General features: G+C 49.2%; 1 pseudogene; it reads right to left on the bottom strand.

The window, feature by feature from the left end:
* Positions 1–8,748: 8,748 nt before the first annotated feature.
* Positions 8,749–10,629, bottom strand: LOC138079219 (WW domain-binding protein 11 pseudogene; annotated as a pseudogene).
* Positions 10,630–11,371: the final 742 nt, after the last annotated feature.

Below are 11,371 nucleotides of genomic sequence, written 5' to 3'. Positions count from 1 at the left end.
TACATTGGGCTCCTAACCCCCAGAGTAATAGTGTAAGGAGGTGAGGACTTGGGGAGGTGATGAGTCATGAGGATGGGGCCCAGTGAATGGGGTTAGTGCCCTTAGAAAAGAGACCCCAGGGAGGTTACTGGGAGAGGTCAGCATCTGCAACTGTGAGGCCAGCCTTCACAGGAACCCAACCAGGTCAGCACTTTAATCTCAGGCATCCAGCCTCCAGGTTGTGAGACTTAACTGCTGTTTATAAATATCTAGCATATATAGCTTGCCATAGAAAGACACACAGCCTAGCCAAGGTGACATAAAATGAACCATCAGGCATGGGTTTAATTGCCACCTGATTTTTACATTTTCCCAATGGATCAAAAGTTTTCTTTGGGCTGGATTATTCTCCAGCCTGAGGTTGGTACCTTGGCGGGGACACATCAGTAAAGTGTGAGTGACAGGTGGGGGGGTGGGTGGTCCAGCCCTACAGCCACGGTCCTTCATGGTGATGCTCTCTTCCAGGACTGAGCTCTGAGCCCTTGGCCACCACCTATGGCCAGCACAGGGCGAGGGGAGGGGAAAGCCTGAGGAGATGCCCACCTGCCTGCACTGGGTGGAAGGGGGCCTGGAGGTGTGTAGCTGGGCCACACTGTCCTGTTCAGAACATCTCACCCCAGTGGTGCCTCTGTAGCCCACGTGGAACAGTGCAGATTCCAGAAGTTATAAACATATTTTGTAGCAGTGACATTTAGAAAGCAGGAGGCGTTTAGCTTGTGCTCACAAAGAGAAGATGCTTTATTGTTGATGATTATCTGTTCTCCTTTTTTTTTTTTTTTTTTGCCAAGAAATAAAATAGGAAAGTATTAAAACCTTTCCAGTTTTGTATTTTATCTGAGGATTCATCTGTGAAGAAACACTGAATAAATTGTCTTTGCAACCAAAGGAAAGACTCCTTATCTCCTTGCGTTTGGAGTAATTACCCTGTGTCTTGCATTATGGTATTAGGAAATGGACCAGAAAGCATGCTGATTGAATATCATTTTAGAAACAAGCTCATAGGATGTGTTTGGCACCCAGCTCTGCTCACTGAAGCAGTTTGGCAGGAGGGACAGGACCTCCTGAAGGGTGGGAAGTCGTGACTGGAGCCTGGGAAGGCCGCATGCAGACCACATGCTGGTGGGGAGGTTTCCTGAGGCTCTGGTTCCACTGCCATGGACAAGGGTGGGAGCCCGGGAACTCAGAGTAGATCCTCGCAGCCCTGGCTCCTAAGCCAAGAGACACAGAAGCACAGAGACAGAGAGAGTGAGACAGAGACAGGGAGAGGGGCTCCCAGGGGCTCTGTAACCAGGAGAGCAACCCCATTTGTGGGGCTCCACCCACACGACCTCCGCACCTCCCCAAGGCCCCACCTCGTGACAGCAGGGCCCTGCCCACCGCAGCATAGCTGCGGGTCCGGTGCCTCCCGCTGCCCTTGCCCGAGGCGTGGTGAGAGCCCAGCTGGAGAGGGAAGGCACAGCCCTGTCCCCAGGCTCACGCACGGCTGTGTCCCCAGGGACGCTCTCAGCTCAGTTTGCTCAGTCTGGAATCTGAGATCACGTAATTAAAAGCAGAAAAGCAGATGGTATACACGGAAATGTCAAGGGCTTCTCCCGTGCCTCAGATGGTAAAGAATCTGGCTGCAATGCAGGAGACCCAGGTTCAATCCCTGGGTCAGGAAGATCCCTGGAGAAGGGAATGGCAACGCACACCAGTATTCTTGCCTGAATTCCATGCACAGAGGCATCTGTTAGGATACAGTCCGTGGGGTCACAAGAGTCTAATAAAACTAAACCACGACCCCACCACACCAAGATTTCACCATTATTACACAGTTGAGGGTGTGGGTCTCTCAAAGGAAAAATATATGCAAAGATATATCTGACTTAAATGAAACCATTTTTTGTTTTCAGGGTAAAAAATGTGAGGTGTCAAAACATCCCTGAATTCACATCTGTAAGATCTCTTTTGAGACCTCAGTTTTTCTTGATTATTAAAGCTGTCACTTTAAACAAAGAATTAAACAAGAGATAAAGATTGAAATTTTGCCCACAGGGAAATAAAAGCACTCTGAAAAGGATTAAGGGACTCTTCTCTTCACACTTTGGTCTATTAGGGGCCAGGCGCAGGCGTCTGCTTCTGTGTGCGGGGTGGCCGCAGAGGGTCAGTGGAGACGCGGCCCTGCCTGCGGTCCAGCTCCGCCCAGCGCAGCGGTGTGTCCCGGGCAGCCCAGGCTGGAGAACCGGGCTGCGGGGGCTGCGGGGGCTGCGGGGGCTGGGGGTGGGGTGGGGTGGGGGCAGGCCGGTAGGTCGGCCCCACCATCAGGACAGAGACCCTGACTCCCGGAGACAGGACAAGAATCGAGTGACTCTCAGGGGGTGACCGGCTTGGGACCGGGGGCCCAGGACTGGAAGCAGGGGAGGCAGGCAGCTCCCCCTCAGGAGAGGCTCCGGGCAGCGGCCCCGAGGGGGGTCGCCAGGGCTCCTGCCTGGCCTCACACCCTGCGTTCAACCCCAAGGAAGCCGAGGGCTGCCTTCCCTGCGTGTCGATGGCCGCCACCCTCTCCTGGCCCTGCTCCCCAGCCGGGCTTTCCCCCGGGGGATGGGGCGGGGGTCCACTGCGCACGGTCGCCTCCTCCCGGGACAGGCCTTTCCCTGGTAGGGACCAGCCGGCTGGCTGCTCCAAAGCCCCCAGGTGGGCTGGGACTGCTCCCACCCGGGGCAGCGGGGCGGGGAAGGCAGGACCCCGGCTGGACCGCGCAGCCGCCTTATCACTTCAGTTACTGTCAAGACTCTCCCAGACTCGGAGGCCTGGCCTGGGGTCTCCGTTGTGCTCGGGGTGGCCTGTGCCTCCCCGAGGATTGAGGAGCTGGGGGTTCCCCAGGCACCTGGACTCACCTGGAGCCTGACCGAGGATGCCAGGTCCCCCCAGGCTGGGCCCACAGGTAGGCGCTCTAGGTGAGACCCGCTGGTGTGGAAGGGATGCGGAGGAGCAGAGTGCAGAGCGGCCTGGGGCCCTCACTTCTCGGGGGCTCACACTAGTGTGTGAAGGCACACCGGTCACTTCCTAGGCCTGTGGAGAATCATAGGGAAAATCCCGCGCCTTGGCGGCTGGTGCTCCTCTAACTGAGTCCGCAAAGGGGCCTCACAAGGCCCTTCTGGCGGAATTCCTTTCTGCTTCTCCAGCAGCTACTCCACATGGCCAGGCTGCCCCACTCCCAGGTTCTTTCCCGACTCAGGCAGCGCAGAAGCCAGTCTCTCCTCTCACAGAGGAAATCGTCTGATCCACTGGCTCCATCTCCTCAGCCTGCAAAGACCTGCAAGCTTTTCCTCCCGGGCATGAGAGGGTGTTTCTGTCTCCTTCTCAAGGATACCTGTCCCACATCCTGTCCCACCTTCCCCCCATGCTCCTACCGCGGCTGACTCGCATTCTGTCTCTAATTGCACTTTTCAGTTCGGTCGCTGAGTCATGTCCAACTCTTTGCGACCCCGTGGACTGCAGCACACCAGGCTTCCCTGTCCTTCACTGATCCTGAAGTTCGCTCAAACTCATGTTCATTGAGTGGGTGATGCCATCCAACCATCTCCTCCTCTGTCGTCCCCTTCTCCTCCTGTCCTCAATCTTTCCCAGCATCAGGGTCTCCCAATGAGTCAGCTCTTTGCATCAGGGGGCAAAAGTACTGAAGTTTCAGCTTCAACATCAGTCCTTTCAATGAATATTCAGGGTTGATTTCTTTTAGAATTGACTGGTTTGATCTCCTTGCTGTCCAAGGGACTCTCAAGAGTCTTTTCCAAGACTCAGCCTTATTTATGGTCTAGCTTTCACATCCATACATGACTACTGGAAAAACCATAGCTTTGACTATATGGACATTAGTCAGCAAAGTGATGTTTCTGCTTTTTAATATGCTATCTAGGTTGGTCATAGCTTTTCTTCTAAGGAGCAAGGGTCTTTTAATTTCATGGCTGCAGTCACCGTCTGCAGTGATTTTGGAGCCCAAGAAAATAAAGTATGTCACTGTTTTCATTGTTTCCCCACCTATTTGCCATGAAGTAATGGGACCAGATGCCATGATCTTAGTTTTCTGAGTGTTGAGTTTCAAGCCAACTTTTTCACTCTCCTCCTTCATTTTCATCAAGAGGCTCTTCAGCTCCTCCACTTTCTGCCATCATTGTGGTTCAGTTCAGTTCAGTCGCTCAGTCGTGTCCGACTCTTTGCAACCCCATGAATCGCAGCATGCCAGGGCTCCCTGTCCATCACCAACTCCCAGAATTCACTCAGACTCACGTCCATCGAGTCCGTGATGCCATCCAGCCATCTCATCCTCTGTCATCCCTTTCTCCTCCTGCGCCCAATCCCTCCCAGCATCAGAGTTTTTTCCAATGAGTCAACTCTTCGCATGAGGTGGCCAAAGTATTGGAGTTTCCAGCTTTAGCATCATTCCTTCCAAAGAAATCTCAGGGCTGATCTCCTTCAGAATGGACTGGTTGGATCTCCTTGCAGTCCAAGGGACTCTCAAGAGCCTTCTCCAACACCACAGTTCAAAAGCATCAATTCTTCAGCGTTCAGCCTTCTTCATAGTCCAACTCTCACATCCACACATGACCACAGGAAAAACCATAGCCTTGACTAGACGGACCTTAGTCGGCAAAGTAATGTCTCTGCTTTTGAATATGCTATCTAGGTCGGTCATAACTTTTCTTCCAAGGAGTAAGTGTCTTTTAATTTCAAGACTGTGGTCACCATCTGCAGTGATTTTGGAGCCCCCAAAAATAAAGTCTGACACTGCTTCCACTGTTTCCCCATCTATTTCCCATGAAGTGATGGAACCAGATGCCATGATCTTCGTTTTCTGAATGTTGAGCTTTAAGCCAACATTTTCACTCTCCTCAGTCACTTTCATCAAGAGGCTTTTTAGTTCCTCTTCACTTTCTGCCATAAGGGTGGTGTCATCTGCATATCTGAGGTTATTGATATTTCTCCCGGCAATCTTGATTCCAGCTTGTGCTTCTTCCAGTCCAGCGTTTCTCATGATGTACTCTGCATATAAGTTAAATAAGCAGGGTGACAATATACAGCCTTGACGTACTCCTTTTCCTATTTGGAACCAGTCTGTTGTTCCATGTCCAGTTGCTTCCTGACCTACATACAGATTTCTCAAGAGGCAGGTCAGGTGGTCTGGTATTCCCATCTCTCTCAGAATTTTCCACAGTTTCTTGTGATCCACACAGTCAAAGGCTTTGGCATAGTCAATAAAGCAGAAATAGATGTTTTTCTGGAACTCTCTTGCTTTTTCCATGATCCAGTGGATGTTGGCAATTTGATCTGTGGTTCCTCTGCCTTTTCTAAAACCAGCTTGCACATCAGGAAGTTCATGGTTCACGTATTGCTGAAGCCTGGCTTGGAGAATTTTGAGCATTACTTTACTAGCATGTGAGATGAGTGCGATTGTGCGGTAGTTTGTGCATTCTTTGGCATTGCCTTTCTTTGGGATTGGAATGAAAACTGACCTTTTCCAGTCTTGTGGCCACTGCTGAGTTTTCCAAATTTGCTGGCATATTGAGTGCAGCACTTTCACAGCATCATCTTTCAGGATTTGAAAGAGCTCAACTGGAATTCCATCACCTCCACTAGTTTTGTTCGTAGTGATGCTTTCTAATGCCCACTTGACTTCACATTCCAGGATGTCTGGCTCTAGATGAGTGATCACACCATCGCGATTATCTGGGCTGTGAAGATTTTTTTGTATAGTTCCTCTGTGTATTCTTTCCACCTCTTCTTAATATCTTCTGCTTCTGTTAGGTCCATACAATTTCTGTCCTTTATTGAGCCCATCTATGCATGAAATGTTCCCTTGGCACCTCTGATTTTCTTGAAGAGATCTCTAGTCCTTCCCATTCTGTTCTTTTCCTCTATTTCTTTGCATTGATCACTGAAGAAGGCTTTCTTATCTCTTCTTGCTATTCTTTAGAACTCTGCATTCAGATGTTATATCTTTCCTTTTCTCCTTTGCTTTTCCTTTCTCTTCTTTCCACAGCTATTTGTAAGGCCTCCCCAGACAGCCATTTTGCTTTTTTGCATTTCTTTTCCATGGGGATGGTCTTGATCCCTGTCTCCTGTACAATGTCGTGAACCTCACTCCACAGTTCATCAGGCACTCTGTCTATCAGATCTAGGCTCTTAAATCTATTTCTCACTTCCACTGTATAATCATAAGGGATTTGATTGAGGTCATACCTGAATGGTCTAGCAGTTTTCCCTACTTTCTTCAATTTAAGTCTGAATTTGGCAATAAGGAGTTCATGATCTGAGCCACAGTCAGCTCCTGGTCTTGTTTTTGTTGACTGTATAGAGCTTCTCCATCTTTGGCTGCAAAGAATGTAATCAATCTGATTTCGGTGTTGATCATCTGGTGATGTCTATGTGTAAAGTCTTCTTTTGTGTTGTTGGAAGAGGGTGTTTGCTATGACCAGTGCATTTTCTTGGCAAAACTCTATTAGTCTTTGCCCTGCTTCATTCCACGTTCCAAGTCCAAATTTGCCAGGTGTTTCTTGACTTCCTACTTTTGCATTCCAATCCCCTATAATGAAAAGGACATCTTTTTTAGGTGTTAGTTCTAAAAGGTCTTGTAGGTCTTCATAGCGGAGAAGGCAATGGCACCCCACTCCAGTACTCTTGCCTGGAAAATCCCATGGATGGAGGAGCCTGGAAGGGTGCAGTCCGTGGGGTCGCTGAGGGTTGGGCATGACTGAGCAACTTCACTTCCACTTTTCACTTTCATGCACTGGAGAGGGAAATGGCAACCCGCTCCGGTGTTCTTGCCTGGAGAATCCCAGGGATGGGGAAGCCTGGTGGGCTGCTGTCTATCGGGTTGCACAGAGTCGGACACGACTGAAGCGACTTAGCAGCAGGTCTTCATAGAACCGTTCAACTTCAGCTTCTTCAGCGTTATTGGTTGGGGCATAGACTTGGATTACCGTGATATTGAATGGTTTGCCTTGGAGACGAACAGAGATCATTCTGTCATTTTTGAGATTGCATCCAAGTACTGCATTTCGGACTCTTTTGTTGACCATGATGGCTACTCCATTTCTTCTGAGGGATTCCTGCCTGCAGTCGTAGATACAATGGTCGTCTGAGTTAAATTCACCCATTCCAGTCCATTTTAGTTCGCTGATTCCTAGAATGTCAACATTCACTCTTGCCATCTCTTGTTTGACCACTTCAAATTTGCCTTGATTCATGGACCAGACATTCCAGGTTCCTATGTAATATTGCTCTTTACAGCATCGGACCTTGCTTCTATCACCAGTTACATCCGCAACTGGTATTGTTTTTGCTTTGGCTCCATCCTTTCATTCTTTCCAGAGTTATTTTTCCACTGGTATCCAGTAATGTGTTGGGCACCTACTGACCTGGGGAGTTTCTCTTTTGGTATCCTATCATTTTGTTTTTTCATACTGTTCATGGGGTTCTCAAGGCAAGAATACTGAAGTGGTTTGCCATTCCCTTCTCCAGTGGACCACATTCTGTCAGACCTCTCCACCATGACCCGCCCGCCCTGGGTTGCCCTGAGGGCATGGCTTAGTTTCATTGAGTTAGACAAGGCTGTATTCCTAGTGTGATTTTATTGACTAGTTTTCTGTGAGTATGGTTTCTGTGTGTCTGCCCTCTGATGCCCTCTTGCAACACCTACCATCTTACTTGGGTTTCTCTTACCTTGGGCGTGGGGTATCTCTTCACGGCTGCTCCAGCAAAGCACAGCCGCTGCTCCTTACCTTGGACGAGGGGTATCTCCTCACCACTGCCCTTCCTGACCTTCAGTGTGGGATGGCTCCTCTAGGCCCTCCTGCGCCCATGCAGCCACCGCTCCTTGGACATGAGGTCGCTCCTCCCGGCTGCTGGCCCTGGCCTCAGGCGTGGGGTTGCTCCTCTCGGCCACTGGCCCTGGCCTCGGATGCAGGGTTGTTCTAGATTATTGATGTTCCTACCAGAAATCTTGATTCCAGCTTGTGCTTCATTTAGTCTGGCATTTCACATGATGTACTCTGCGTATAAGTTAAATAAGCAGGGTGACAATACACAGCCTTGATGTAGTTCGATGTTCCATGTCTGGTTCTAACTGTTGTTTCTTTCTTTCTTTTTTTTTGGTGTAGAACATTTATTTATTCATTCCATGGAACACTCAAAGTTTAGGTCAGAGGGAGTTTTAATCAAAGAATCGTGCATTTTCTTCCCACATATATTGCTTTGTATTAGGAAATGACATTGTGATCCATTTCACTACAATATTGCAAAATATTTACAAGGAAATATTAAAAATAACTCAAACATGAAAGGCAAGATGGGGTGAAATAAATTGGTTTTTCCAGAAATCTCTACTCCAGTGCCCACAGCACACAATAAGAGAGCCAAAACAAGTAACAAAGTTCCCCTTGATCCCAAGTTTCTGAGGAATTGGAGTAGGGGAAGGAATCTGATGAAAATGGTGGTATGAAAGGGGATGGATGTTATTAGCAGCACTGCTTCTATCACCAATTTATTTTGCATGAAATACACTCTCTTTTATATGCAGTAAATTCTGAACAAGGCTAAACTTTAAGATATTCCTTGGAATGAAATTAAAAATACCCTGACAGTGAAAGCAACTCTTCCACCTAAGCTGAGTAAGAGCCTCTTTCTCCATGAACCACTGATGTGAACAGAAGGCTGATCTAGCATCCAAAGCTGTCACAGCAGCCCTTCCATCTCTTTCATGAAAGCCTCGTGGACATCGTCCTTAGTCTGCACCGACACAGGAACAGATGGGCCAGATTTGGGTGCTGTTTTGGAGAGAGGCACAGCAGAATCATCCTCCGACTTTCTCTGGGCAGCAGCAGCAGCCCCTGTATTCTCCTGACGCACCCACAGTGCGGCCGGCACGAATTGTGTGATCTCTGCCTTGGGATTAGTGATCTGTGGCTTGGCACTGACGGTTGCCATGGCTTTTGTCTCAATGGTGGCTGTGCTTGTGTCATCTGCCTTGGGTCACTGGATCAAGTTGAGGGGAGCACTTAGAACCCCCGGCTTGGGTAAGGGAGCTGGTGGGAAGAGCCCTGGTGGGGCAGGTCCAAGAGGAGGCACCAGAGGTGGGCGCATCATGCCAGGACGGGGTGGAGGGATACCTGGAGGTGCAGGGGGAGGTAGCCGTGGTGGGGGTCCCCGAGGAGGAGGGCCAGGAGGCGGACCTGGGGGTGGACCTGGAGGTAAAAGGCGGGGCAGAGGCCCTCAGAGTCCTGGCACTCCAGGCAGTCTCAGGAACGGAGGAGCTCCTGGATGTGGTCCAGGAGGAAGGCCTGCAGGTGGTCCAGGTGGCCGTAAAGGTGGAGCAGGTGGTGGTCCAAGCGGAGGTGGTCCTGGCATGGGGGGTGCTTGTATCTGAGACGGAGCAACAGACTGTGGAGGGGCTTTGCTGCCGGGGAGCTGCAGACGTGCTGTCAGAGAGAGATTCCTCCTTATGCTGTTTCTGTGATTGCTTTTCCGCTTGGGGAGCATCCCAATCTTTGTCATCATCCTCTGAAAATTCCTCGACTTCTCGTCCCTCCTCAGGGATTTCCTGACCTGCCATTCGAAGCATCATGGCTAGGAGAGGAGTCAGCTCCTTCATGTTCTTCTTCTTCCTAGATTTTCCAGGCACATCTGCAAACCGTACAATGAGACCTGGTTTTTTTATTTCTTCACTGTTGTCTCTCTCTGTGTCATCACGGTGCACAAATGCATCCCCTTCACTTTCTCCATCTGATCTGTCACTGTCACTGTCTTCAGGACTGTCGTCATGCTTATCCTGGTCCGTGTCTTCAGGATAGCCATCGTCTTCACTGGAGCTAGAAACATCATCGTCATGACCCCGCTGAGCAAGTTCAAGACTATATAACACGTCTTCATCTCGCCTACGAGTGGGAAGATCCAGGGCAAAGCCCACTTTGCAGCCATACATTTGTAAGACTTGAGGAGGAGGTGGACCCGGGGGAGGACCTGGAGGTTTCCTGCCAGGGGGCAAACGTGGAACGCCACGTCCAAGAAGAGGAAGCATAGAAACTGCCCGAGTTGGAGGTCCATAGGCTGAGGTCTTCTTAAGGATGGAGGGTGGCTGGGCCCCAGGAAGTGGAATGTCCTGGATCAAGATGTTGGAAGGAGCATGCAGCATGTCTGGCAGAGGAATACTCTCCACTTCCACATGCTGGGCATTCTTGACAGCATCAAACCGTTGGCTAAGTTGAGCCCTCTTCTGTTCATGTTCTACTAGCTTTCTGAATTCTTTGTAAAAACCTGGATTCTCTTTCTCATAGAGTCATAGAATACGTTCAAATGCTTCACGTAGCTTTTTACACTGCTCTTTCAGCACTTTCTCATTTAACTGTGGCTGCTGCACTGGGTCAAACTCCATTTCATCCAGTTTTTCCATGTCCCGGATAATTCGTTTGGGATCCTTCATTTTTAAAACTGCAGCTCGTGCCATGGTGCGCTGCCTCTTGTTCTTCTTGAAGCCTCTTTCCGAGCTTCTTTTCTGGCTCGGTCTGCAGGGTTCGTGATATTCCCACTTTTGGTGGAGGAAGTGGCTCTCTGCCCCATGCTGACAATGTGTTTGATTTACTTGCTTGTTTAAAAAATAAAACCTAAAACACGCTTCTACTGGGCTCCTGGGGCTGAGAGAAGCGGGGAGGGGATGAATCTCGGCCCGTTTGATTTCGTAAGGGCCTTCCCCTCTGCTTTTCAGTCAACCATCCAACCACCACCATCCTGAAACCTCCTGTTGCTTCTTGACCTACACACAGATTTCTCAGAAGGCAGGTAAGGTTGTCTGGCATTCCCATGTCTTTAGGAATTTTCCAAAGTTTGTTATGATCCACACAGTCAAAGGCTTTAGTGTAGTCAATAAAGCAGACATTTTTCTGGAATTCCCTTGCTGGGAATGGTCCAATGGATGTTGGGAATTTGATCTCTGCTTCCTCTGCCTTTTCTAAATCCAGCTTGCACATCTGAAAATTTTTGGTTCACATACTGTTGAAGCCTAGCTTGGAAGATTTTGAGCATTACTTTGCTAGTGTGTGAAATGAGTACAATTGTGTGGTAGTTGGAACATTCTTTATCATTGCCCTTTTTTGGGATTGGAATGAAAACTGACCTTTTCCAGTCCTGTGGCCACTGTTGAGTTTTCTAAATTTGCTGGCATATTGAGTGCAGCACTTTCACAGCATCATCTTTTAGGATTTGAAATAGCTCAGCTGGAATTCCATCACCTCCACTAGCTTTGTTTGTAGTAATGCTTCCTAAGTCCCACTTGACTTCACACTCCAGGATGTCTGGCTGTAGG

Source organism: Capricornis sumatraensis, chromosome 4 (assembly GCF_032405125.1).
Source record: "Capricornis sumatraensis isolate serow.1 chromosome 4, serow.2, whole genome shotgun sequence".
Taxonomy (NCBI): domain Eukaryota; kingdom Metazoa; phylum Chordata; class Mammalia; order Artiodactyla; family Bovidae; genus Capricornis; species Capricornis sumatraensis.
The sequence above is the reverse complement of the archived record's forward strand: the minus strand, read 5'-3'. Positions and strand labels throughout refer to the sequence as shown.